Below are 27,847 nucleotides of genomic sequence, written 5' to 3'. Positions count from 1 at the left end.
CCACCCCCAGCCAGGGCTGTGCTGCTGCTGCTGCATGTGTGTGGGAATGGAGGAGGTATCAGTAACACACATCCACAGGCAGCAGCTGAGGCCTGGGAAACTAAAGGCTGGAGCAGACAGTGACTCGCAGCCTGCTCCTGCCATAGCCCTGACAGCAGCAGCCTGACCCTACTGTCCGTGGCTATAGTAGCCATGTGCAGGAAACCAGAGGTCCCCACTCCCCCCTGATAACAGTGCTATCCATGCTATATTCATGCTAGAGTGCACCCTGACAGCTCACCTCACCATCTGTAACACGACCAGCACCTGGAGAGAGGGAGATCCGGACTCTGCACTGACAGTGCATCAGGAAACATTCACAGCCACTGGCCAATCAGATCTGCCTCACTGACAGGGGCGGGCTCTGAGGTGGGATGCAGGCACGCCCCTGTCACTGAGGCAGATCTGCTGCTGCCTCTACTGCATGTTTTTACAATGGGCTTTTCCTGCCCTCCGTTTGGCCTTGCCCCCTGCCCGCCCCCCAGCTCGGACACTTTACCATAGTCAGTGGGAGGCAGCGCTCTCAGCTGCCTCCCACCCACCGTTGGCTGTGTTTCCACACAGCAAATATAATTAGGAAAAATGCAAAGAGGATAATTATGACACAGGACATGTTATAAATGTCTTCTTTGTATTACTGCAGTCATTATGACGGGGGAGGCTCTGCCTCCCCTGACTGCACGTCCCTGATATATATATATATATATATATATATATGATTCAAAATCCCACATTTTTGGGTCCCCTACTGAGATAATGATATATATACTAGGTGCTTCATCGCGCCCTACGGGCGCTCTCCACACCGTCGCGAGGGGCTACGCCCCCTTAACCCTTGCATGCCTTTCTGGGGTTCAATATTTGTATTATATAAAGTATTACCTGCATTCCTTTGTTAGTGCTTAAATATTGCACAATGAAAGGGTGTGCGATGGTGAAGGAGGCGCAGCCCCTTGCGACGGCGTAAACAGCACCTGCAGGGCATGATGTACAGAATGTAGCGGGTGCGGGGGGGACTGCGGATGGTGTCTGTAGATGCTGCAGGTGGAGGGGGGGCAGAAGTGGGGGTGGGGCCCGGATGGGGAAGAGTCGGGAGGTGCTGCGGGTGGGGGAGGGGCAGAGGAGTGGGGGATGCAGATTAGGGAGGGGTCCGGAGGCACTGCAGGTGGGGGAGGGGCAGGGGTGCCATGGGTGGGAGAGGGGCAGGTGTGGGGATGTTGTGGATGGGTGAAGGGTTCTGGAGGTGCTGTGGGATGGGAAGGGGCGGGAGTGCCGGGGGTGGGGTAGGGGTCCGCAGGTGCCATGGGTAGGGGAGGGGCAGGTACGGGTGGTGCGGCGCATAGGGAAGGAGGTCCGGAGGTGCTGCTGGTGGTGGAGGGGCAGGTGCGGTGGTGCCATTGGTGGGGGAGGGGTGGGTGAGGGGGGACCGCGGATGGAGGAGGGTGTCTGCAGATGCTGTGGGTGGAGGGGGGCAGGTGTGGGGGGAGACATATAAAGGGGGTGGATGGTGGAGGGGGCCTGGAGGTGCTGTGGGTGGTGAAGGGGCGGAGGAGTGGTAGCCGCGGGTGGTTTAGGGGGTCTGGAGGCACAGCGTGTGGGGGAGGGGTGGAGGGGAAGGTGCGGAGGTGTGGTGCATTGGGGAGAGGTCTGGAGGCGCTGCGGGTACTGTACCTGCCAAAAAGGTAGTTGGAGGGTATGCAGGGCCAGGACAGGGGTGACAGGGTCAGAACAGGGTTGACGGGGCCAGGACAGGGGTGACAGGGTCAGAAAAGGGGTGACGGGGCCAGGACAGAAATGACAGGGACAGGATAGGGGTGACAGGCCAGGGTAGGGGTGGCAGGAACAGGACAGGGGTGACAGGGCCAGTATAGGGTTGACAGGGCAAGCACAGGGGTAACAGGGCCAGGATAGGGGTAACAGGGCCAGCATAAGGGTAACAGGGCCAGCATAAGGGTGACAGGGCCAGCGTGAAAGGGCCAGGATAAGGGTGACAGGGCCAGGATAAGGGTGACAGGGCCAGGATAAGGGTGAAAGGGCCAGGATAAGGGTGGCAGGGCAAGGCCAGGGGTGACAGGGACATGACAGAACACAGGGCATGGGAGAGATTGGTATTAGGGACAAAACAGTGGTGACGGACAGATGTGTCTTACCGGAGTCACTGCTGCTGGCTGCTGCTGTTCCACTCCAACCTGTTGGGATCTGCTGCTGGTGGAGACTTGGCATGGCTGACTCTCTTAGGCTGGAGTCCTGCTTCCTCTGCCCGTCCGCATCCCTCCCCCCCCTCCTCAGTCACACACCGCAGACCTCGCGCAGCTGCCGGGCACTGTGGTAAGGGGAGACTGGGAGTGACTGGTTAGCCCCCAGGAGATGCTGCGGGTCGGAGCCTGCAAGCAGCTCGGACTTCTGCAGCGTTACCCGCCGGCTAAAGTGTGTGAAGAAGCTGGGCTCACCTCACTGTGGGTGGCAGCGCTGCAGCTAGCGGTGGGGTTGCCGGGGCTGGAGATAACAGAGACAGTACGGAACCTGCACAGCGGCAGGTGCCCCACAAAACTGCAGCTAAGAAACGTGGAGTGTGCCAGAAAGTGACGCTCCTCCGCGCCAGAGAGGGGGGGGGGGTCAAGCACACAGTGAGCCGGTGCCCGTCTGTCTGTACGGCATACACCCTCACACACCCCCATACCTCCCAAATGTCCCGATTTTCACGGGACAGTCCCATTTTTTGGGTCTGTCCCGCTGTCCCACCCGCGGGTCGCAGTGTCCCGCGGTAACGGGGGGGGGGGGTCAGTTGGAAAGCTCCTGTACTCGCTGTTCTGCTTAGCAGAGCAGCGGTGAATAGTGGAGACAGAGGGAGAGGGGGCATCAGGGGGTATGGATTAAGGGGGGGTTCCAGCAGCAGAGCCGGATTAAGGGGGGGGGGGCAGGGGGTACGTACCGTTGCCCCCACAGTTTTAGGCGGCCCCCCGGCTCGAGTAGCTCTGTCCCAGCTCAGAAGCCCCCCCCCCCGTCCTGCCAGCAACAACGGCAGCATTGTGCTACTGTCAGCACACGCTGCTGCGTGTTGGCAGGTCTGTGGTGTTGCAGGGAGGCAGCAGTCTCCATGCATTCTTCTGCCTGTGCGGGTGTGTAGGTGGGAGCGACCACCTCCTCTGGATTTACCCCTAGCTGAGGGGCCAAAATTCCATTTAAAAAAATAAAAAACGGAATTTGTGTAAGGGGGCGTGGCCTCGTGTCCCGCGATTAGGCCACGCCCCCAACCCACAGCAGGCACAGCAATGAGATAGGGCTCCCCTGTCTCAAGTGCCCTGGCCCCCCCGGACTCATAATCAGCCCCTGGGGGCATGCCAGCAGCTCACAGAGCGCTGGGCAATGCATGCCCCCTCATTGACGAAAACGGGGCCCTCCTGTGAAGCCACGCCCCCTTTTCGCCGAGTGTGTGTCCCTCCTTCTGTCTGAAGAAAGCTCCTGCAGAAAGTTGGGAGGTGTGCACCCCTGCCTGTGCCATGCCCATACTATCTGCTTCTGCTCCTAGTCTCCTGTAGATTTGGCCAGATCTGTGACTCATTTGACTAACTCCGCCCACTGTTGTGACTCCGCCCAGCGTTAGCAAATGAATCACAAAGTCACAGATCTGGGCTATTATATAGGAGATTATATATTATGTGCATGTATAGATATATTATATAGATATATAATATAATATATATGTATATGTGTCATTATCTCAGTAGGGCACAGGTTCTCAAACTCGGTCCTCAGTAGAGATGAGCGCCTGAAATTTTTCGGGTTTTGTGTTTTGGTTTTGGGTTCGGTTCCGCGGCCGTGTTTTGGGTTCGAACGCGTTTTGGCAAAACCTCACCGAATTATTTTTGTCGGATTCGGGTGTGTTTTGGATTCGGGTGTTTTTTTCCAAAAACACTAAAAAACAGCTTAAATCATAGAATTTGGGGGTCATTTTGATCCCAAAGTATTATTAACCTCAAAAACCATAATTTACACTCATTTTCAGTCTATTCTGAATACCTCACACCTCACAATATTATTTTTAGTCCTAAAATTTGCACCGAGGTCGCTGTGTGAGTAAGATAAGCGACCCTAGTGGCCGACACAAACACCGGGCCCATCTAGGAGTGGCACTGCAGTGTCACGCAGGATGTCCCTTCCAAAAAACCCTCCCCAAACAGCACATGACGCAAAGAAAAAAAGAGGCGCAATGAGGTAGCTGTGTGAGTAAGATTAGCGACCCTAGTGGCCGACACAAACACCGGGCCCATCTAGGAGTGGCACTGCAGTGTCACGCAGGATGGCCCTTCCAAAAAACCCTCCCCAAACAGCACATGACGCAAAGAAAAAAAGAGGCGCAATGAGGTAGCTGTGTGAGTAAGATTAGCGACCCTAGTGGCCGACACAAACACCGGGCCCATCTAGGAGTGGCACTGCAGTGTCACGCAGGATGGCCCTTCCAAAAAACCCTCCCCAAACAGCACATGACGCAAAGAAAAAAAGAGGCGCAATGAGGTAGCTGACTGTGTGAGTAAGATTAGCGACCCTAGTGGCCGACACAAACACCGGGCCCATCTAGGAGTGGCACTGCAGTGTCACGCAGGATGTCCCTTCCAAAAAACCCTCCCCAAACAGCACATGACGCAAAGAAAAAAAGAGGCGCAATGAGGTAGCTGTGTGAGTAAGATTAGCGACCCTAGTGGCCGACACAAACACCGGGCCCATCTAGGAGTGGCACTGCAGTGTCACGCAGGATGTCCCTTCCAAAAAACCCTCCCCAATCAGCACATGATGCAAAGAAAAAGAAAAGAAAAAAGAGGTGCAAGATGGAATTATCCTTGGGCCCTCCCACCCACCCTTATGTTGTATAAACAAAACAGGACATGCACACTTTAACCAACCCATCATTTCAGTGACAGGGTCTGCCACACGACTGTGACTGATATGACGGGTTGGTTTGGACCCCCCCCAAAAAAGAAGCAATTAATCTCTCCTTGCACAAACTGGCTCTACAGAGGCAAGATGTCCACCTCATCTTCACCCTCCGATATATCACCGTGTACATCCCCCTCCTCACAGATTATCAATTCGTCCCCACTGGAATCCACCATCTCAGCTCCCTGTGTACTTTGTGGAGGCAATTGCTGCTGGTCATTGTCTCCGCGGAGGAATTGATTATAATTCATTTTAATGAACATCATCTTCTCCACATTTTCTGGATGTAACCTCGTACGCCGATTGCTGACAAGGTGAGCGGCGGCACTAAACACTCTTTCGGAGTACACACTTGTGGGAGGGCAACTTAGGTAGAATAAAGCCAGTTTGTGCAAGGGCCTCCAAATTGCCTCTTTTTCCTGCCAGTATAAGTACGGACTGTGTGACGTGCCTACTTGGATGCGGTCACTCATATAATCCTCCACCATTCTATCAATGTTGAGAGAATCATATGCAGTGACAGTAGACGACATGTCCGTAATCGTTGGCAGGTCCTTCAGTCCGGACCAGATGTCAGCATCAGCAGTCGCTCCAGACTGCCCTGCATCACCGCCAGCGGGTGGGCTCGGAATTCTGAGCCTTTTCCTCGCACCCCCAGTTGCGGGAGAATGTGAAGGAGGAGATGTTGACAGGTCGCGTTCCGCTTGACTTGACAATTTTGTCACCAGCAGGTCTTTCAACCCCAGCAGACCTGTGTCTGCCGGAAAGAGAGATCCAAGGTAGGCTTTAAATCTAGGATCGAGCACGGTGGCCAAAATGTAGTGCTCTGATTTCAACAGATTGACCACCCGTGAATCCTTGTTAAGCGAATTAAGGGCTGCATCCACAAGTCCCACATGCCTAGCGGAATCGCTCCGTGTTAGCTCCTTCTTCAGTGCCTCCAGCTTCTTCTGCAAAAGCCTGATGAGGGGAATGACCTGACTCAGGCTGGCAGTGTCTGAACTGACTTCACGTGTGGCAAGTTCAAAGGGCATCAGAACCTTGCACAACGTTGAAATCATTCTCCACTGCACTTGAGACAGGTGCATTCCATCTCCTATATCGTGCTCAATTGTATAGGCTTGAATGGCCTTTTGCTGCTCCTCCAACCTCTGAAGCATATAGAGGGTTGAATTCCACCTCGTTACCACTTCTTGCTTCAGATGATGGCAGGGCAGGTTCAGTAGTTTTTGGTGGTGCTCCAGTCTTCTGTACGTGGTGCCTGTACGCCGAAAGTGTCCCGCAATTTTTCTGGCCACCGACAGCATCTCTTGCACGCCCCTGTCGTTTTTTAAAAAATTCTGCACCACCAAATTCAAGGTATGTGCAAAACATGGGACGTGCTGGAATTTGCCCATATTTAATGCACACACAATATTGCTGGCGTTGTCCGATGCCACAAATCCACAGGAGAGTCCAATTGGGGTAAGCCATTCCGCGATGATCTTCCTCAGTTGCCGTAAGAGGTTTTCAGCTGTGTGCGTATTCTGGAAAGCGGTGATACAAAGCGTAGCCTGCCTAGGAAAGAGTTGGCGTTTGCGAGATGCTGCTACTGGTGCCGCCGCTGCTGTTCTTGCGGCGGGAGTCCATACATCTACCCAGTGGGCTGTCACAGTCATATAGTCCTGACCCTGCCCTGCTCCACTTGTCCACATGTCCGTGGTTAAGTGGACATTGGGTACAACTGCATTTTTTAGGAGACTGGTGAGTCTTTTTCTGACGTCCGTGTACATTCTCGGTATCGCCTGCCTAGAGAAGTGGAACCTAGATGGTATTTGGTAACGGGGGCACACTGCCTCAATAAATTGTCTAGTTCCCTGTGAACTAACGGCGGATACCGGACGCACGTCTAACACCAACATAGTTGTCAAGGACTCAGTTATCCGCTTTGCAGTAGGATGACTGCTGTGATATTTCATCTTCCTCGCAAAGGACTGTTGAACAGTCAATTGCTTACTGGAAGTAGTACAAGTGGGCTTACGACTTCCCCTCTGGGATGACCATCGACTCCCAGCGGCAACAACAGCAGCGCCAGCAGCAGTAGGCGTTACACGCAAGGATGCATCGGAGGAATCCCAGGCAGGAGAGGACTCGTCAGACTTGCCAGTGACATGGCCTGCAGGACTATTGGCATTCCTGGGGAAGGAGGAAATTGACACTGAGGGAGTTGGTGGGGTGGTTTGCGTGAGCTTGGTTACAAGAGGAAGGGATTTACTGGTCAGTGGACTGCTTCCGCTGTCACCCAAAGTTTTTGAACTTGTCACTGACTTATTATGAATGCGCTGCAGGTGACGTATAAGGGAGGATGTTCCGAGGTGGTTAACGTCCTTACCCCTACTTATTACAGCTTGACAAAGGGAACACACGGCTTGACACCTGTTGTCCGCATTTCTGGTGAAATACCTCCACACCGAAGAGCTGATTTTTTTGGTATTTTCACCTGGCATGTCAACGGCCATATTCCTCCCACGGACAACAGGTGTCTCCCCGGGTGCCTGACTTAAACAAACCACCTCACCATCAGAATCCTCCTGGTCAATTTCCTCCCCAGCGCCAGCAACACCCATATCCTCCTCATCCTGGTGTACTTCAACACTGACATCTTCAATCTGACTATCAGGAACTGGACTGCGGGTGCTCCTTCCAGCACTTGCAGGGGGCATGCAAATAGTGGAAGGCGCATGCTCTTCACGTCCAGTGTTGGGAAGGTCAGGCATCGCAAACGACACAATTGGACTCTCCTTGTGGATTTGGGATTTCAAAGAACGCACAGTTCTTTGCGGTGCTTTTGCCAGCTTGAGTCTTTTCAGTTTTCTAGCGAGAGGCTGAGTGCTTCCATCCTCATGTGAAGCTGAACCACTAGCCATGAACATAGGCCAGGGCCTCAGCCGTTCCTTGCCACTCCGTGTGGTAAATGGCATATTGGCAAGTTTACGCTTCTCCTCCGACAATTTTATTTTAGGTTTTGGAGTCCTTTTTTTTCTGATATTTGGTGTTTTGGATTTGACATGCTCTGTACTATGACATTGGGCATCGGCCTTGGCAGACGACGTTGCTGGCATTTCATCGTCTCGGCCATGACTAGTGGCAGCAGCTTCAGCACGAGGTGGAAGTGGATCTTGATCTTTCCCTAATTTTGGAACCTCAACTTTTTTGTTCTCCATATTTTATAGGCAGAACTAAAAGGCACCTCAGGTAAACAATGGAGATGGATGGATTGGATACTAGTATACAATTATGGACGGACTGCCACGGTTAGGTGGTATAAAAAAACCACGGTTAGGTGGTATATATTATAATAATAATACAATTATGGATGGACGGACTGCCTGCCGACTGCCGACACAGAGGTAGCCACAGCCGTGAACTACCGCACTGTACACTGGTTGATAAAGAGATAGTAGTATACTCGTAACAACTAGTATGACACTATGACGACGGTATAAAGAATGAAAAAAAAACCACGGTTAGGTGGTATATATTATAATAATAATACAATTATGGATGGACGGACTGCCTGCCGACTGCCGACACAGAGGTAGCCACAGCCGTGAACTACCGCACTGTACACTGGTTGATAAAGAGATAGTAGTATACTCGTAACAACTAGTATGACACTATGACGACGGTATAAAGAATGCAAAAAAAACCACAGTTAGGTGGTATATATTATAATAATAATACAATTATGGATGGACGGACTGCCTGCCGACTGCCGACACAGAGGTAGCCACAGCCGTGAACTACCGCACTGTACACTGGTTGATAAAGAGATAGTAGTATACTCGTAACAACTAGTATGACACTATGACGGTATAAAGAATGAAAAAAAAAACCACGGTTAGGTGGTATATATTATAATAATAATACAATTATGGATGGACGGACTGCCTGCCGACTGCCGACACAGAGGTAGCCACAGCCGTGAACTACCGCACTGTACACTGGTTGATAAAGAGATAGTAGTATACTCGTAACAATTAGGATGACACTATGACGGTATAAAGAATGAAAAAAAAACCACGGTTAGGTGGTAGGTATATAATAATAAATAATACAATTCTGGTCGGACGGACTGCCTGCCGTGTGCCGACACAGAGGTAGCCACAGCCGTGAACTACCGCACTGTACACTGGTTGATAAAGAGATAGTAGTATACTCGTAACAATTAGGATGACACTATGACGGTATAAAGAATGAAAAAAAAACCACGGTTAGGTGGTAGGTATATAATAATAAATAATACAATTCTGGTCGGACGGACTGCCTGCCGTGTGCCGACACAGAGGTAGCCACAGCCGTGAACTACCGCACTGTACACTGGTTGATAAAGAGATAGTAGTATACTCGTAACAATTAGGATGACACTATGACGGTATAAAGAATGAAAAAAAAACCACGGTTAGGTGGTAGGTATATAATAATAAATAATACAATTCTGGTCGGACGGACTGCCTGCCGTGTGCCGACACAGAGGTAGCCACAGCCGTGAACTACCGCACTGTACACTGGTTGATAAAGAGATAGTAGTATACTCGTAACAATTAGGATGACACTATGACGGTATAAAGAATGAAAAAAAAACCACGGTTAGGTGGTAGGTATATAATAATAAATAATACAATTCTGGTCGGACGGACTGCCTGCCGTGTGCCGACACAGAGGTAGCCACAGCCGTGAACTACCGCACTGTACACTGGTTGATAAAGAGATAGTAGTATACTCGTAACAATTAGGATGACACTATGACGGTATAAAGAATGAAAAAAAAACCACGGTTAGGTGGTAGGTATATAATAATAAATAATACAATTCTGGTCGGACGGACTGCCTGCCGTGTGCCGACACAGAGGTAGCCACAGCCGTGAACTACCGCACTGTACTGTGTCTGCTGCTAATATAGACTGGTTGATATTTAAAGAGATATTAGTAGTATACAACAATACTATACTGGTGGTCAGGCACTGGTCACCACTCCTGCAGCAAAAGTGTGCACTGTTAATTAATATAATTGTACTCCTGGCTCCTGCTAACAACCTGCAGTGCTCCCCAGTCTCCCCCACAATTAATTATAAGCTTTTAATTTATACATTGATGACTGTGCAGCACACTGGGCTGAGCTGAGTGCACACAGACTGAGTCACACTGTGTGACTGACTGTGCTGTGTATCGTTTTTTTTTTCAGGCAGAGAACGGATATAGCAGAGAGAAGTGAACGGATATATTATATTAAATAAAAGTTAACTAGCAACTGCACTGGTCACTGACTGTGGTAAACTAACTCTGTCTGCGACTCTGCACAATCTCTCTCTATCTAATCTATCTATCTCTATTCTAATGGAGAGGACGCCAGACACGTCCTCTCCCTATCAATCTCAATGCACGAGTGAAAATGGCGGCGACGCGCGGCTCCTTATATAGAATCCGAGTCTCGCGATAGAATCCGAGCCTCGCGAGAATCCGACAGCGTCATGATGACGTTCGGGCGCGCTCGGGTTAACCGAGCAAGGCGGGAAGATCCGAGTCGCTCGGACCCGTGGAAAAAAAAGTGAAGTTCGTGCGGGTTCGGATTCAAAGAAACCGAACCCGCTCATCTCTAGTCCTCAGGACCCCACACAGTGCATGTTTTGCAGATAACCTAGCAGGTGCACAGGTGTATTAATTACTCACATACACATTTTAAAAGGTCCACAGGTGGAGTAAATTATTTCACTTGTGATTCTGTGAGGAGACCTGGAAAACATGTACTGTGTGGGGTCCTGAGGACCGAGTTTGAGAACCTATGCAGTAGGGGAACCAAAAATGTGTGATTTTGTATTTTGGATAAGGGATACTCAACCTGTATATATATATATAATATATATATATATATATATATATATCTCCTATATATTTGCCTTAATCTGTGACTCTGTGCCTATAACGCTGGGCGGAGTCACAGAGCTGGGCGGAGTCAGCAGCATCTGGGGAGGGGGGAGGAGAGACACCATGGCCTGTGCCAGCACCAGAGGTAACGTAAAAAATGCCCCCTGGCACAGTACAGAGGGGTGGCCATGGCCACCAGTTTTACCACACACAGCTCCAGCCAGCAGCAGGGAGGCTAATACAGGCTATGCGGAGGGGACTTCCTAGCACCGCTGGACGCAACTTCCTGGCCCCCTTACACCCACACAAAGTAATCCCTCCCTTATGCATCCCCCAACACGTTCCCTGCCGCATCCAGCCAGTGGGGGGTTCGCGCAGGACGGCAGCAGGGACGAGCAGGTACAGCGGGACGGAGCACCGCACTCACCAATCCCCAGCGCCGCACGTACACAGCTACCTCCTACTGCCGCCTCGCTCCGCTCCGGCCACACCACTATGCCGCCCGTCTCACAGCCAGCCCGCAACTCCGGGAACACGCGCGGCGCCAGCCCCATTTCCGTCCCCGGCGCCAGGCACACACTGAGGAGGCCAGATCAGGTGCACCGGCCCGGAGCCTAGACGGGACACTGCTCCAGCCACTGTGCTGCTGAGCGGGAGCTCCCTCCCTCCTGCAGCAGCCAAACCACTAGGTCACTGCATAGACAGGGAGTCCCCACTACCCGCATCTGCTGCAGCCATACACCCCAGAGACACATCTCCTTCTTATCACACCAACCCACACTCTTCTCCTTCACACACACACACACACACACACACACACACACACACACACACACACACACACACACACTAACACTCCCCCCCCACACACACCCTTCCCCATCCCTGCACATCTTACAACCCTCCCCAACACCTCATGCACCCCTAACCCTCACACCACTACAACAAACACAACCCACGCACACCTACAACTCCTCCAAACAAACCTCTTGCCCCACGTGCAACACCCACCGCACCCACAAGCCCATCCCACAACCGAACTAGGCCCATACCTCCCACCCAGCGGACAGCAATCCTATTAGCGAGGAGAAGACACGCAATAAGCCAGATACCGCAGTGGCAGAGGTTAGTACATCCCACCCCCTGAGTCCCCCCTCCCCCCACATCCGCACTATCCCCACCCGCAACGCCACCAGACTCCCATCCATGGCACCACCACACCCGCCCCTCCCCCACCCATGGTGCGTCCAGACCCCCTACCCAAACCACAGCACCCCGCACCGGCCGCTCCACCACCCGCACCACCTATGGACCCCATCTCCCAACCGCGACACCCCCGCACCTGCCACTCCCCCACCTGCGTCAACTCCACTCTGCCCCCACCCCCTGCACCTCCTGCCCCCCTACCCCACTCTCAGCACCCTGGGTCCCCCCTCCACCACACCTGCCCCTTTCCCACCCGCAGCACCCATGCACCTGCCCCTCCCCCACACACAGCACCCTCACCCCTCTCCCACACCCACCCCTCCTCCACCCACAGCCCTCTACCACCCGCATCGCCACCAGACACCACCACCATCCGTCACATCCACACACCTCCCCCTCCCCCACCCGTGGCTCCTCCACACCCCCTACCCAAACCGTGGCACCCTCGCACCCGCCACTGCACCATCCACTGCACCTATGGACACCACGCCCCATCCCCAGAACCCACGCACCTGCCACTCCCCCACCCATGTTAACCCTGCTCCTCTCCCACCCGCTACGCCTCCTGACAACCTACCCCACCCGCAGCACCCCCGAACCTGCCCCTCCCCCACCCCCGGCAGCCCCGCTCCTCCCCCACCCCCGGAGCACCAGCACCACCAGACCCCATCCACGGCATCACCGCACCCGCCCCTCCCCCACCTGTGCCGCCTCCAGACCCCTACCCAAACCGCGGCACCCCGCACCCGGCACTCCAACACCCACAGAAACTATGGACCCCATCTGCGGCACCCCTGCACCTGCCACTCCCCCGCCTGCATCAATTCCGTGCCTCCCGACCCGCTATCACACTCGCAGCACCCGCACCTTCCCCACCCGCAGCACCCTCCCACACACACACCACACCCCAGCATCCACCCCACCCCAGCACCACCGGACCCCCATCCACGGCACCCCTGCCCCCCTACACAAACCACAAAACCTTCGCACCTACCACGCCACTACCCACAGCACCTCTTAACCCCATCCGCTGCACCCCCGCACCTGCCACTCCCCCTGCCGCTTCACCCTCGCTTCTCCCCCACCCACTGCGCCTCGCGACCCCCAACATAACTCGCAGCACCCCCACACCCACCCCTACCCCCTGCACTGCCTCCATAACCCCTCCCCCATCTGCAACAGCCCCGCATCTGCCTCTCCCCCACCTGCGCCACCCCCATCCCTGCATCACACGCAGCACCTCTGGCACCCATCCCCCATCTATGGCCCCCACTTTTTCGGCCCTCCCCCATCCGCAACACGTCCCGACCACCTCCCCCATCCCCAGCACCCCGTCTGCCCCCACCCCTCCACCAACCACCCCTCCCCAACCCACAGCACCTCCTGCCCCCCTCCCCCATTCGCCACCCACCCGCAGCCACCCCTCCACCACCCACATCATCTACAGACCCCTTCCACGGCACCCCACAACCACTCCTCCCCCACCCGCAGCACCTCTGCAACCACTCCCCAAAATGCACCCCCCTGCACATGCCCCTCCCCCACAGACAGCTCCTCCAGACCCCCTCCTTCATCTGCCGACCCTGCCCTTCCCCCACCAAAAGCATCTACATATCCCCTCCCCCACCCGCAACACCTCTGCAACCCCTCCCCCATTCGCTCCCCCTCTGCACCCGCCCCTCCCCCACCTGCAGCACCTCTTGACCCCATCCCCCATCCGCGCCCCCTCTGTAAGCACCCCTCCCCCACCCACAGCACCCCCGCCCCTCCCCCACCTTCGGTGACTAACAACACCCTCCCCCACCTGCGGCAACCTCGCAATCGCCCCTCCGCATCTCCCACGCACCCACCACTTCCCCAACCACAGCACCTACTAGGTGCATTTATCAGGCCTTGCATGAAATGTTCATGCCGTCGCAAGGGGCTATGGCCCCTTAACCATCCCACACCCTTTGTCCCTGCAATATTTAACCACACACAAAATTATCATTGGAGGTAATACTCCATATAATAAAAATATTGCACGCCCCAAGGGCGTGTAACAGTTAAAGGGGTGTAACCCCTTGCGACGGTGTGAAGAGCGCCCGTAGGGCGCGATGAATCACCTAGTATATATATATATATACTATATTTTGAAAGCCACTCACTGCCAAGTCAAGGGGGGGTTGCATGGGGCCCCCAGAGATATCAGTGCACTGGGGCCCAAGATTTCTGTTGCCGGCCCTGGTTGCACGGCCATCTATTCTTGTACTTGTACTAATGCCATGGATGCTTTACTGTAAGTGGCTGAATGAAGAGAGCAACCGAAAACTTAGAGAGGTCCTGGCAAGTGATTCGTAAAGATTGTCAGCTCTAGGACTTACCCAGGGCCCAAAATACCGTAATTACTGTCAAAAAAAATTACACCCCAATCCTTTTCAAACCCATTTTGAAGACATACTGTATAAGTAAATAGCAGAAATAGCTTTGATAGTACTAAAAACAATTAAGCTAAACAAAACATATTGTTCATATAATAATGTTTATAGCTGATGTGTTCCCTGCATGTTCATTTTCTAAATGTTTATTGCCTGTACTCTTTTTATAACAATACATTTTACTATGAAACAATATTAACAAAACAAATAAGAAACATTTGATTGCAGCAGCAACATCCTCTTATTTATATACAGCACTGCTCCTTCTAAACTAAATGATTGGGAAATGCAGAGTCGCCTTGAACAGCAGATGATTGCAGAGGATCTGTCACAAACGTCTTCATTTCTTAACTGGGTGCTATTCAAAGTGTGAGGGGGAAAATAGATCCCTGCACCCCCTTAGTTTCCTTGGGGGGAGGAGAGGTGTATAGACAAGCTGATGATCTTGCTGAAAGGACGGTTCGCTCTGCTAGGAAATAAATACCTGCTGGAGGAATGTTCTGCTGATGGCTCAGATGTGTTCTTGGCACTTGTATATCTAAAGCTGTGTACACCCTAAAGGGCCCTACTCACTTGGCGATGTGCCGCCGAGGTGCCCGACGGCCGATGCGACCGACGAGCAACCCGGCGGCGGGGGGGCAGTGACGGGGGGAGTGAAGTTTCTTCACTCCCCACGTCACCCGGCTGCATTGAAGTGCAGGCAAGTATGGACGAGATCGTCCATATTGGCCTGCATGCACAGCCGACGGGAGACCAGCGATGAACGAGCGCGGGGACGCGCATCGTTCATCGCTTAAGTCTCCACACTGAAAGATATGAACGAGTTCTCGTTCATTTATGAACGAGATCGTTCATATCTTTCAGAATATCGCCAAGTGTGTAGGGCCTATAAGCGATATATCTGATGGTCAATCGAGCAGACAATATGTTGCAAGCCCATCGACGGTAGTGTGTACCCCCAATATGGCTGTGAACGACATAATTTACAGACATATCACGTCGGCCATGCAGCACAGCCAACGGCCGATATGTCTACAGATATATCTACAGCTATATCGACGCATCTGGCTGTGTGTAAACTTGTTGCTAGGACTGCGGCAACTGACATCTCTACTGGGCTGGCACATGCCCCCCCAATTGTGATGTCAGGGATAACACATCGGGTGGACAATTGGTAAGTGTGTATACACTTACTGATATTTATATAGGTTGCTGGATCCTTTAGTCAGGTGTGTACCCAGCTTAAGGAGCACCCCAAAGGATGGACATCCTTTTCCAGTACAATGTCTTCACCCTAGGCTAGGGGTATCCAACATTAAGCACTCCAGTTGCTGTGGAACTACACATCCCAGCATGCCTTTCCACAGATTTGCTTGATGTTTATCAATTGCGCATGCATCTCATTTGCTAGCAGCTCGCACAGCGCACGCACATGTGCTCACAGAGGGGCAGAAGAGAGTGAGACAGGAAGCAGATATATTGGGTGTTCCTGGGCAGTGAGAGAGAGGCGACTATTCAGAGGCTCGGAGCTGGTCCGTGTTATGGGAATATTGCAGGTGTGTCACATACAGAGCCGGCCCTAGCCAATTTGATGCCCTAGGCAAAATTTTGGCTGGTGCCCTTTAGCGCAGCAGCTAGTTCTGCATCTGACCCAGCAACACTCAGGCAGTGTGTCCCACCAGGGGGATTGCCCTGTGGGCCAGTTCAACCCTGCATAATGCCCCACAGTAATGCCCATAATACACATAATTCCACAAAGTAATTAGTGATATGCACCGGACATTTTTCGGGTTTTGTGTTTTGGTTTTGGATCCGGTTCCGCAGCTGTGTTTTGGATTCGGACGCGTTTTGGCAAAACCTCCCTGAAAATTATTTGTCGGATTCGGGTGTGTTTTGGATTCGGGTGTTTTTTTACAAAAACCCCTCAAAAACATCTTAAATCATAGAATTTGGGGGTAATTTTGATCCCATAGTATTATTAACCTCAACAACCATAATTTCCACTCATTTCCAGTCTATTCTGAATACCTCACACCTCAAAATATTATTTTTAGTCCTAAAATTTGCACCGAGGTCGCTGGATGACTAAGCTAAGCGACCCAAGTGGCCGACACAAACACCTGGCCCATCTAGGAGTGGCACTGCAGTGTCAGACAGGATGGCAGATTAAAAAAATTGTCCCCAAACAGCACATGATGCAATGAAAAAAAGAGGCGCAATGAGGTAGCTGTGTGACTAAGCTAAGCGACCCAAGTGGCCGACACAAACACCTGGCCCATCTAGGAGTGGCTCTGCAGTGTCAGACAGGATGGCAGATTAAAAAATTTGTCCCCAAACAGCACATGATGCAAAGAAAAAAAGAGGCGCAATGAGGTAGCTGTGTGACTAAGCTAAGCGACCCAAGTGGCCGACACAAACACCTGGCCCATCTAGGAGTGGCACTGCAGTGTCAGACAGGATGGCAGATTAAAAAAATTGTCCCCAAACAGCACATGATGCAAAGAAAAAAAGAGGCGCAATGAGGTAGCTGTGTGACTAAGCTAAGCGACCCAAGTGGCCGACACAAACACCTGGCCCATCTAGGAGTGGCACTGCAGTGTCAGACAGGATGGCAGATTAAAAAATTTGTCCCCAAACAGCACATGATGCAAAGAAAAAAAGAGGCACAATGAGGTAGCTGTGTGACTAAGCTAAACGACCCAAGTGGCCGACACAAACACCTGGCCCATCTAGGAGTGGCACTGCAGTGTCAGACAGGATGGCAGATTAAAAAAAATTGTCCCCAAACAGCACATGATGCAAAGAAAAGTAGAGGCGCAATGAGGTAGCTGTGTGACTAAGCTAATCGAACCAAGTGGCCGACACAAACACCTAGCCCATCTAGGAGTGACACCTCAGTGTCAGACAGGATGGCACTTCAAAAAAATTGTCCCCAAACAGCAATGATGCAAAGAAAAAAAGAGGCGCAATGAGGTAGCTGTGTGACTAAGCTAAGTGACCCAAGTGGCCGACACAAACACCTGGCCCATCTAGGAGTGACACTGCAGTGTCAGACAGGATGGCACGTCAAAAAAATTGTACCCAAACAGCACATGATGCAAAGAAAAAAAGAGGCGCAATGAGGTAGCTGTGTGACTAAGCTAAGCGACCCAAGTGGCCGACACAAACACCTGGCCCATCTAGGAGTGGCACTGCAGTGTCAGATAGGATGGCAGATTAAAAAATTTGTCCCCAAACAGCACATGATGCAAAGAAAAAAAGAGGCGCAATGAGGTAGCTGTGTGACTAAGCTAAACGACCCAAGTGGCCGACACAAACACCTGGCCCATCTAGGAGTGGCACTGCAGTGTCAGACAGGATGGCAGATTGAAAAAAATTGTCCCCAAACAGCACATGATGCAAAGAAAAGAAGAGGCGCAATGAGGTAGCTGTGTGACTAAGCTAAGCGACCCAAGTGGCCGACACAAACACCTGGCCCATCTAGGAGTGACACTGCAGTGTCAGACAGGATGGCAGATTAAAAAATTTGTCCCCAAACAGCACATGATGCAAAGAAAAAAAGAGGCGCAATGAGGTAGCTGTGTGACTAAGCTTAGCAACCCAAGTGGCCGACACAAACACCTGGCCCATCTAGGAGTGGCACTGCAGTGTCAGACAGGATGGCACTTCAAAAAATAGTCCCCAAACAGCACATGATGCAAAGAAAAAAAGAGGTGCACCAAGGTCGCTGGATGGCTAAGCTAAGCGACCCAAGTGGCCGACACAAACACACCTGGCCCATCTAGGAGTGGCACTGCAGTTTTCTAGCGAGAGGATGAGTGCTTTCATCCCCATGTGAAGCTGAACCACTAGCCATGAACATAGGCCAGGCCCTCAGCCGTTCCTTGCCACTCCGTGTCGTAAATGGCACATTGGCAAGTTTACATTTCTCCTCAGACGATTTTGATTTAGATTTTTGGGTCATTTTACTGAACTTTATTTTTTTGGATTTTACATGCTCTCTACTATGACATTGGTCATCGGCCTTGGCAGACGACGTTGATGGCATTTCATCATCTCGGCCATGACTAGTGGCAGCAGCTTCAGCACGAGGTGGAAGTGGATCTTGATCTTTCCCTATTTTACCCTCCACATTTTTGTTCTCCATTTTTTAATGTGTGGAATTATATGCCAGTAATATATCAATAGCAATGGTCTACTACTATATATACTGCGCACAAAAACTTAAATGCACCACAGGTAAGGATGGATAGTATACTTGATGACACAGAGGTAGGTAGAGCAGTGACCTACTGTACCGTACTGCTATATATTATATACTGGTGGTCAGCAAAATTATGCACTGTCCTACTACTATATATACTGCGCACAAAAACTTAAATGCACCACAGGTATGGATGGATAGTATACTTGACGACACAGAGGTAGGTAGAGCAGTGGCCTACTGTACCGTACTGCTATATATTATATACTGGTGGTCAGCAAAATTATGCACTGTACTCCTACTATATATGCTGCGCACAACTTAAATGCACCACAGGTATGGATGGATAGTATACTTGACGACACAGAGGTAGGTAGAGCAGTGGCCTACTGTACCGTACTGCTATATATTATATACTAGTTGTCAGCAAAATTATGCACTGTACTCCTACTATATATACTGCGCACAACTTAAATGCACCACAGGTATGGATGGATAGTATACTTGACGACACAGAGGTAGGTAGAGCAGTGGCCTACTGTACCGTACTGCTATATATTATATACTGGTGGTCAGCAAAATTCTGCACTGTACTCCTACTATATATACTGCGCACAACTTAAATGCACCACAGGTATGGATGGATAGTATACTTGACGACACAGAGGAAGGTAGAGCAGTGGCCTACTGTACCATACTGCTATATATTATATACTGGTGGTCAGCAAAATTATTCACTGTCCTACTACTATATATATACTGCGCACAAAAACTTAAATGCACCACAGGTATGGATGGATAGTATACTTGACGACACAGAGGTAGGTAAAGCAGTGGCCTACTGTACCGTACTGCTATATATTATATACTGGTGGTCAGCAAAATTATGCACTGTCCTACTACTATATATATACTGCGCACAAAAACTTAAATGCACCACAGGTATGGATGGATAGTATACTTGACGACACAGAGGTAGGTAAAGCAGTGGCCTACTGTACCGTACTGCTATATATTATATACTGGTGGTCAGCAAAATGATGCACTGTACTCCTATATAGTACAATGCAGCACAGATATGGAGCGTTTTTCAGGCAGAGAACGTATAATACTGGTGGTCACTGGTCAGCAAAATTCTGCACTGTCCTCCTCCAATATAATACTGGTGGTCCCCACTCCCCATAATAAAGCACACTGAGCACAGATATTTGCAGCACACTAAGCACAGATATGGAGCGTTTTTCAGGCAGAGAACGTAGATATTTGCAGCACACTGAGCACAGATATTTGCAGCACACTGAGCACAGATATTTGCAGCACACTGTGCACAGATATTTGCAGCACACTGAGCACAGATATGGAGCGTTTTTCAGGCAGAGAACGTAGATATTTGCAGCACACTGAGCACAGATATTTGCAGCACACTGAGCACAGATATTTGCAGCACACTGAGCACAGATATTTGCAGCACACTGAACAAACTGAGAGAGCGCCAGCCACGTCCTCTCCCTATCATCTCCAATGCACGAGTGAAAATGGCGTCGTCGCGCGGCTCCTTATATAGAATACGAATCTCGCAAGAATCCGACAGCGGGATGATGACGTTCGGGCGCGCTCGGGTTAACCGAGCAAGGCAGGAAAATCCGAGTCTGCCTCGGAACCGTGTAAAATGGGTGAAGTTCGGGGGGGGGGGGGGGGGTTTCGGATCTCGAGGAACCGAACCCGCTCATCACTAAAAGTAATGCACCTTTCACATATGCCCCACATTAGTAATGCCCATAATACACAGAATTTCAAACAGCAATGCACCTTACACATATGCCCCACATTGGTAATGCTAGTAGCTTTTTTTTTATTTTAATAAAACTTACTTTTGCTTGCTGGTGTGCTTGCAATCAGTGTGTGCGCCCATGCAGCTCCCTAGTTCCGTGACTGCATTTTGTGAGATGGGGGTGGAAGGATGGGTGAGTGCTTGCGCTTGCACCCATTAAAGGGGCACCCGTACAAGGGATGTGACCTCACAGGGTATGCCGTCCTTTGCATGCCTCATCCTTTATTTTAGCTTGCTGGTTGGACACAGATAGCAGCAATGTCCAGATACTGCCACACTTGCTGGTTATACAAAAAGACCAGTATCAAACATGTAGCAACTGTCCATTCTCTTCACTGTTCAGTGTGTTTGCTGGTGTCTGTTACTCCCGGCAACTACATGCCTTTTATTTTATACTGTGGGAGCAATATGCTCTGCTCTCCGACACGTCTGAAAGTCACACTGCACTGATGTTTCATATAGGAATAGCTCAATGCAACTTACTGACCATGTTACAGTGCTGGATGGCAGGGGAATTTTACGACATGGACTGCCTGAGAAATAAAGTGTGGGGAGAACACTGCCCATGTTATACCCCTGCAGACACTAGGGGTTTGCACAGGGATAAGAGACAGGATAGCAGGGTCCCCCTCCCCCATGTGCAGAAGCAGTATAGGTGACGTTAGATTTATGTGGAGCAGTCTTCCAAATACACATGTGATATCATAAGGAGCCATCCAGTAATAACCTTATATAATCAGTGAAAATGTCACAGGTCCAGGAATTGCAGTTACCAGGGCCGAAACTAGGATTTTCGGCAACCGGGGCAAGGCAGAAATTTAGCGCCCCCCCCCCCCCCTTCCCCCACCACAACCACCACCGCACGCACACATACAAAAAAAATTAATAATAATGAAAAAAAAACAATAAATTATATATATATATATATATATATATATACACACACATATATACATGCATACATACACACAAGTGCAGTCAGCGGCACTCTTCTCCTAAATACAAAACAGCATGATAGCCGGTGCCTTTCATGAGAAACACACAGGGTCCCCATATATAAATGAACTGTCAGCGGCACTCACAGCATCAAAGAAGGAGACAAGACTGTGTCTAATAGTCAACGTTTCAATGTTATATTATAACATTTTCGTCAGGAGAATGCAATGTGAGCAAAAACATACCTTTATACCCGCCAGACCGTTCGTGGCACCCAGTGTCCGCCGCACCCGTTCAGTGAAGATGACGTCACCCCGGGACACTGGACGTGGCGTCACGGAGAATCTCGCCTGGTAGTGATACAGAACAAACAACTTATTACAAGGATAACAAACCATATAAAAATAAAGGGAAAGAATAAAAGTGTATAGAAGAATAAATACACACTAATATCGGCGGACGCTGGGTGCCACGGACGGTCTGGCGGGTATAAAGGTATGTTGTTGCTCACAGTGTATTGTCCTGACGAAAATGTTATAATGTAACATTGAAACATTGACTATTAGACACAGTCTTGTCTCCTTCTTTGATGCTCTGAGTGCCGCCGAAAGTATATATATATATATATATATATATAAAATATAGAAATGAAAATCACAGTGACAACGTGTATTAAATATCACGCCATACCAACGTTTCTGGGCTGGCACGCCCCTTTGTCAAGGTGATCAACTACTGATAGATAGATAGATAGATAGATAGATAGATAGATAGATAGATAGATAGATAAAAAAATAATGTTTTTAAATAAATAAAAAAATAAAAATAAAGCAAATACACAATATATAAAAATAAATTCCAAGGGAATATATACATTTATTTATTTATTTTTAAACACACAGTATATATATATATATATATATATATATTAGATATGAGCGGGTTCGGTTTCTCTGAATCCGAACTAGAGATGAGCGCCTGAAATTTTTCGGGTTTTGTGTTTTGGGTTCGGTTCCGCGGCCGTGTTTTGGGTTCGACCGCGTTTTGGCAAAACCTCACCGAATTTTTTTTGTCGGATTCGGGTGTGTTTTGGATTCGGGTGTTTTTTTAAAAAAACACTAAAAAACAGCTTAAATCATAGAATTTGGGGGTCATTTTGATCCCATATTATTATTAACCTCAAAAACCATAATTTCCACTCATTTTCAGTCTATTCTGAATACCTCACACAACACAATATTATTTTTAGTCCTAAAATTTGCACCAAGGTCGCTGGATGACTAAGCTAAGCGACACTAGTGGCCGACACAAACACCTGGCCCATCTAGGAGTGGCACTGCAGTGTCACGCAGGATGTCCCTTCCAAAAAACCCTCCCCAATCAGCACATGACGCAAAGAAAAAAAGAGGCGCAATGAGGTAGCTGACTGTGTGAGTAAGATAAGCGACCCTAGTGGCCGACACAAACACCGGGCCCAGATAGATAGATAGATAGATAGATAGATAAAAAAATAATGTTTTTAAATAAATAAAAAAATAAAAATAAAGCAAATACACAATATATAAAAATAAATTCCAAGGGAATATATACATTTATTTATTTATTTTTAAACACACAGTATATATATATATATATATATATATATATATATATATTAGAGATGAGCGGGTTCGGTTTCTCTGAATCCGAACTAGAGATGAGCGCCTGAAATTTTTCGGGTTTTGTGTTTTGGGTTCGGTTCCGCGGCCGTGTTTTGGGTTCGACCGCGTTTTGGCAAAACCTCACCGAATTTTTTTTGTCGGATTCGGGTGTGTTTTGGATTCGGGTGTTTTTTTTAAAAAACACTAAAAAACAGCTTAAATCATAGAATTTGGGGGTCATTTTGATCCCATATTATTATTAACCTCAAAAACCATAATTTCCACTCATTTTCAGTCTATTCTGAATACCTCACACAACACAATATTATTTTTAGTCCTAAAATTTGCACCAAGGTCGCTGGATGACTAAGCAATAAGCAATGAGGTAGCTGACTGTGTGAGTAAGATAAGCGACCCCATATTTTGCGACCCTAGTGGCCGACACAAACACCGGGCCCATTTAGGAGTGGCACTGCAGTGTCACGCAGGATGTCCCTTCCAAAAAACCCTCCCCAATCAGCACATGACGCAAAGAAAAAAAGAGGCGCAATGAGGTAGCTGACTGTGTGAGTAAGATTAGCGACCCTAGTGGCCGACACAAACACCGGGCCCATTTAGGAGTGGCACTGCAGTGTCACGCAGGATGTCCCTTCCAAAAAACCCTCCCCAATCAGCACATGACGCAAAGAAAAAAAGAGGCGCAATGAGGTAGCTGACTGTGTGAGTAAGATTAGCGACCCTAGTGGCCGACACAAACACCGGGCCCATTTAGGAGTGGCACTGCAGTGTCACGCAGGATGTCCCTTCCAAAAAACCCTCCCCAATCAGCACATGACGCAAAGAAAAAAAGAGGCGCAATGAGGTAGCTGACTGTGTGAGTAAGATTAGCGACCCTAGTGGCCGACACAAACACCGGGCCCATTTAGGAGTGGCACTGCAGTGTCACGCAGGATGTCCCTTCCAAAAAACCCTCCCCAATCAGCACATGACGCAAAGAAAAAAAGAGGCGCAATGAGGTAGCTGACTGTGTGAGTAAGATTAGCGACCCTAGTGGCCGACACAAACACCGGGCCCATTTAGGAGTGGCACTGCAGTGTCACGCAGGATGTCCCTTCCAAAAAACCCTCCCCAATCAGCACATGACGCAAAGAAAAAAAGAGGCGCAATGAGGTAGCTGACTGTGTGAGTAAGATTAGCGACCCTAGTGGCCGACACAAACACCGGGCCCATTTAGGAGTGGCACTGCAGTGTCACGCAGGATGTCCCTTCCAAAAAACCCTCCCCAAACTAGAGATGAGCGCCTGAAATTTTTCGGGTTTTGGTTTTGGGTTCGGTTCCGCGGCCGTGTTTTGGGTTCGAACGCGTTTTGGCAAAACCTCACCGAATTTTTTTTGTCGGATTCGGGTGTGTTTTGGATTCGGGTGTTTTTTTCAAAAAACACTAAAAAACAGCTTAAATCATAGAATTTGGGGGTCATTTTGATCCCAAAGTATTATTAACCTCAAAAACCATAATTTACACTCATTTTCAGTCTATTCTGAATACCTCACACCTCACAATATTATTTTTAGTCCTAAAATTTGCACCGAGGTCGCTGTGTGAGTAAGATAAGCGACCCTAGTGGCCGACACAAACACCGGGCCCATCTAGGAGTGGCACTGCAGTGTCACGCAGGATGTCCCTTCCAAAAAACCCTCCCCAAACAGCACATGACGCAAAGAAAAAAAGAGGCGCAATGAGGTAGCTGTGTGAGTAAGATTAGCGACCCTAGTGGCCGACACAAACACCGGGCCCATCTAGGAGTGGCACTGCAGTGTCACGCAGGATGTCCCTTCCAAAAAACCCTCCCCAAACAGCACATGACGCAAAGAAAAAAAGAGGCGCAATGAGGTAGCTGACTGTGTGAGTAAGATTAGCGACCCTAGTGGCCGACACAAACACCGGGCCCATCTAGGAGTGGCACTGCAGTGTCACGCAGGATGTCCCTTCCAAAAAACCCTCCCCAATCAGCACATGATGCAAAGAAAAAGAAAAGAAAAAAGAGGTGCAAGATGGAATTGTCCTTGGGCCCTCCCACCCACCCTTATGTTGTATAAACAAAACAGGACATGCACACTTTAACCAACCCATCATTTCAGTGACAGGGTCTGCCACACGACTGTGACTGATATGACGGGTTGGTTTGGACCCCCCCAAAAAAGAAGCAATTAATCTCTCCTTGCACAAACTGGCTCTACAGAGGCAAGATGTCCACCTCATCTTCACCCTCCGATATATCACCGTGTACATCCCCCTCCTCACAGATTATCAATTCGTCCCCACTGGAATCCACCATCTCAGCTCCCTGTGTACTTTGTGGAGGCAATTGCTGCTGGTCAATGTCTCCGCGGAGGAATTGATTATAATTCATTTTAATGAACATCATCTTCTCCACATTTTCTGGATGTAACCTCGTACGCCGATTGCTGACAAGGTGAGCGGCGGCACTAAACACTCTTTCGGAGTACACACTTGTGGGAGGGCAACTTAGGTAGAATAAAGCCAGTTTGTGCAAGGGCCTCCAAATTGCCTCTTTTTCCTGCCAGTATAAGTACGGACTGTGTGACGTGCCTACTTGGATGCGGTCACTCATATAATCCTCCACCATTCTATCAATGTTGAGAGAATCATATGCAGTGACAGTAGACGACATGTCCGTAATCGTTGTCAGGTCCTTCAGTCCGGACCAGATGTCAGCATCAGCAGTCGCTCCAGACTGCCCTGCATCACCGCCAGCGGGTGGGCTCGGAATTCTGAGCCTTTTCCTCGCACCCCCAGTTGCGGGAGAATGTGAAGGAGGAGATGTTGACAGGTCGCGTTCCGCTTGACTTGACAATTTTGTCACCAGCAGGTCTTTCAACCCCAGCAGACCTGTGTCTGCCGGAAAGAGAGATCCAAGGTAGGCTTTAAATCTAGGATCGAGCACGGTGGCCAAAATGTAGTGCTCTGATTTCAACAGATTGACCACCCGTGAATCCTTGTTAAGCGAATTAAGTGCTGCATCCACAAGTCCCACATGCCTAGCGAAATCGCTCCCTTTTAGCTCCTTCTTCAATGCCTCCAGCTTCTTCTGCAAAAGCATGATGAGGGGAATGACCTGACTCAGGCTGGCAGTGTCTGAACTGACTTCACGTGTGGCAAGTTCAAAGGGCATCAGAACCTTGCACAACGTTGAAATCATTCTCCACTGCACTTGAGACAGGTGCATTCCACCTACTATATCGTGCTCAATTGTATAGGCTTGAATGGCCTTTTGCTGCTCCTCCAACCTCTGAAGCATATAGAGGGTTGAATTCCACCTCGTTACCACTTCTTGCTTCAGATGATGGCAGGGCAGGTTCAGTAGTTTTTGGTGGTGCTCCAGTCTTCTGTACGTGGTGCCTGTACGCCGAAAGTGTCCCGCAATTTTTCTGGCCACCGACAGCATCTCTTGCACGCCCCTGTCGTTTTTTAAAAAATTCTGCACCACCAAATTCAAGGTATGTGCAAAACATGGGACGTGCTGGAATTTGCCCATATTTAATGCACACACAATATTGCTGGCGTTGTCCGATGCCACAAATCCACAGGAGAGTCCAATTGGGGTAAGCCATTCCGCGATGATCTTCCTCAGTTGCCGTAAGAGGTTTTCAGCTGTGTGCGTATTCTGGAAAGCGGTGATACAAAGCGTAGCCTGCCTAGGAAAGAGTTGGCGTTTGCGAGATGCTGCTACTGGTGCCGCCGCTGCTGTTCTTGCGGCGGGAGTCCATACATCTACCCAGTGGGCTGTCACAGTCATATAGTCCTGACCCTGCCCTGCTCCACTTGTCCACATGTCCGTGGTTAAGTGGACATTGGGTACAGCTGCATTTTTTAGGACACTGGTGACTCTTTTTCTGAGGTCTGTGTACATTTTCGGTATCGCCTGCCTAGAGAAATGGAACCTAGATGGTATTTGGTACCGGGGACACAGTACCTCCAACAAGTCTCTAGTTGGCTCTGCAGTAATGATGGATACCGGAACCACGTTTCTCACCACCCAGGATGCCAAGGCCTCAGTTATCCGCTTTGCAGTAGGATGACTGCTGTGATATTTCATCTTCCTCGCAAAGGACTGTTGAACAGTCAATTGCTTACTGGAAGTAGTACAAGTGGGCTTACGACTTCCCCTCTGGGATGACCATCGACTCCCAGCGGCAACAACAGCAGCGCCAGCAGCAGTAGGCGTTACACGCAAGGATGCATCGGAGGAATCCCAGGCAGGAGAGGACTCGTCAGAATTGCCAGTGACATGGCCTGCAGGACTATTGGCATTCCTGGGGAAGGAGGAAATTGACACTGAGGGAGTTGGTGGGGTGGTTTGCGTGAGCTTGGTTACAAGAGGAAGGGATTTACTGGTCAGTGGACTGCTTCCGCTGTCACCCAAAGTTTTTGAACTTGTCACTGACTTATTATGAATGCGCTGCAGGTGACGTATAAGGGAGGATGTTCCGAGGTGGTTAACGTCCTTACCCCTACTTATTACAGCTTGACAAAGGGAACACACGGCTTGACACCTGTTGTCCGCATTTCTGGTGAAATACCTCCACACCGAAGAGCTGATTTTTTTGGTATTTTCACCTGGCATGTCAACGGCCATATTCCTCCCACGGACAACAGGTGTCTCCCCGGGTGCCTGACTTAAACAAACCACCTCACCATCAGAATCCTCCTGGTC

Source organism: Pseudophryne corroboree, chromosome 10 (assembly GCF_028390025.1).
Source record: "Pseudophryne corroboree isolate aPseCor3 chromosome 10, aPseCor3.hap2, whole genome shotgun sequence".
NCBI lineage: Eukaryota > Metazoa > Chordata > Amphibia > Anura > Myobatrachidae > Pseudophryne > Pseudophryne corroboree.
Note: the sequence above shows the minus strand (reverse complement) of the source record.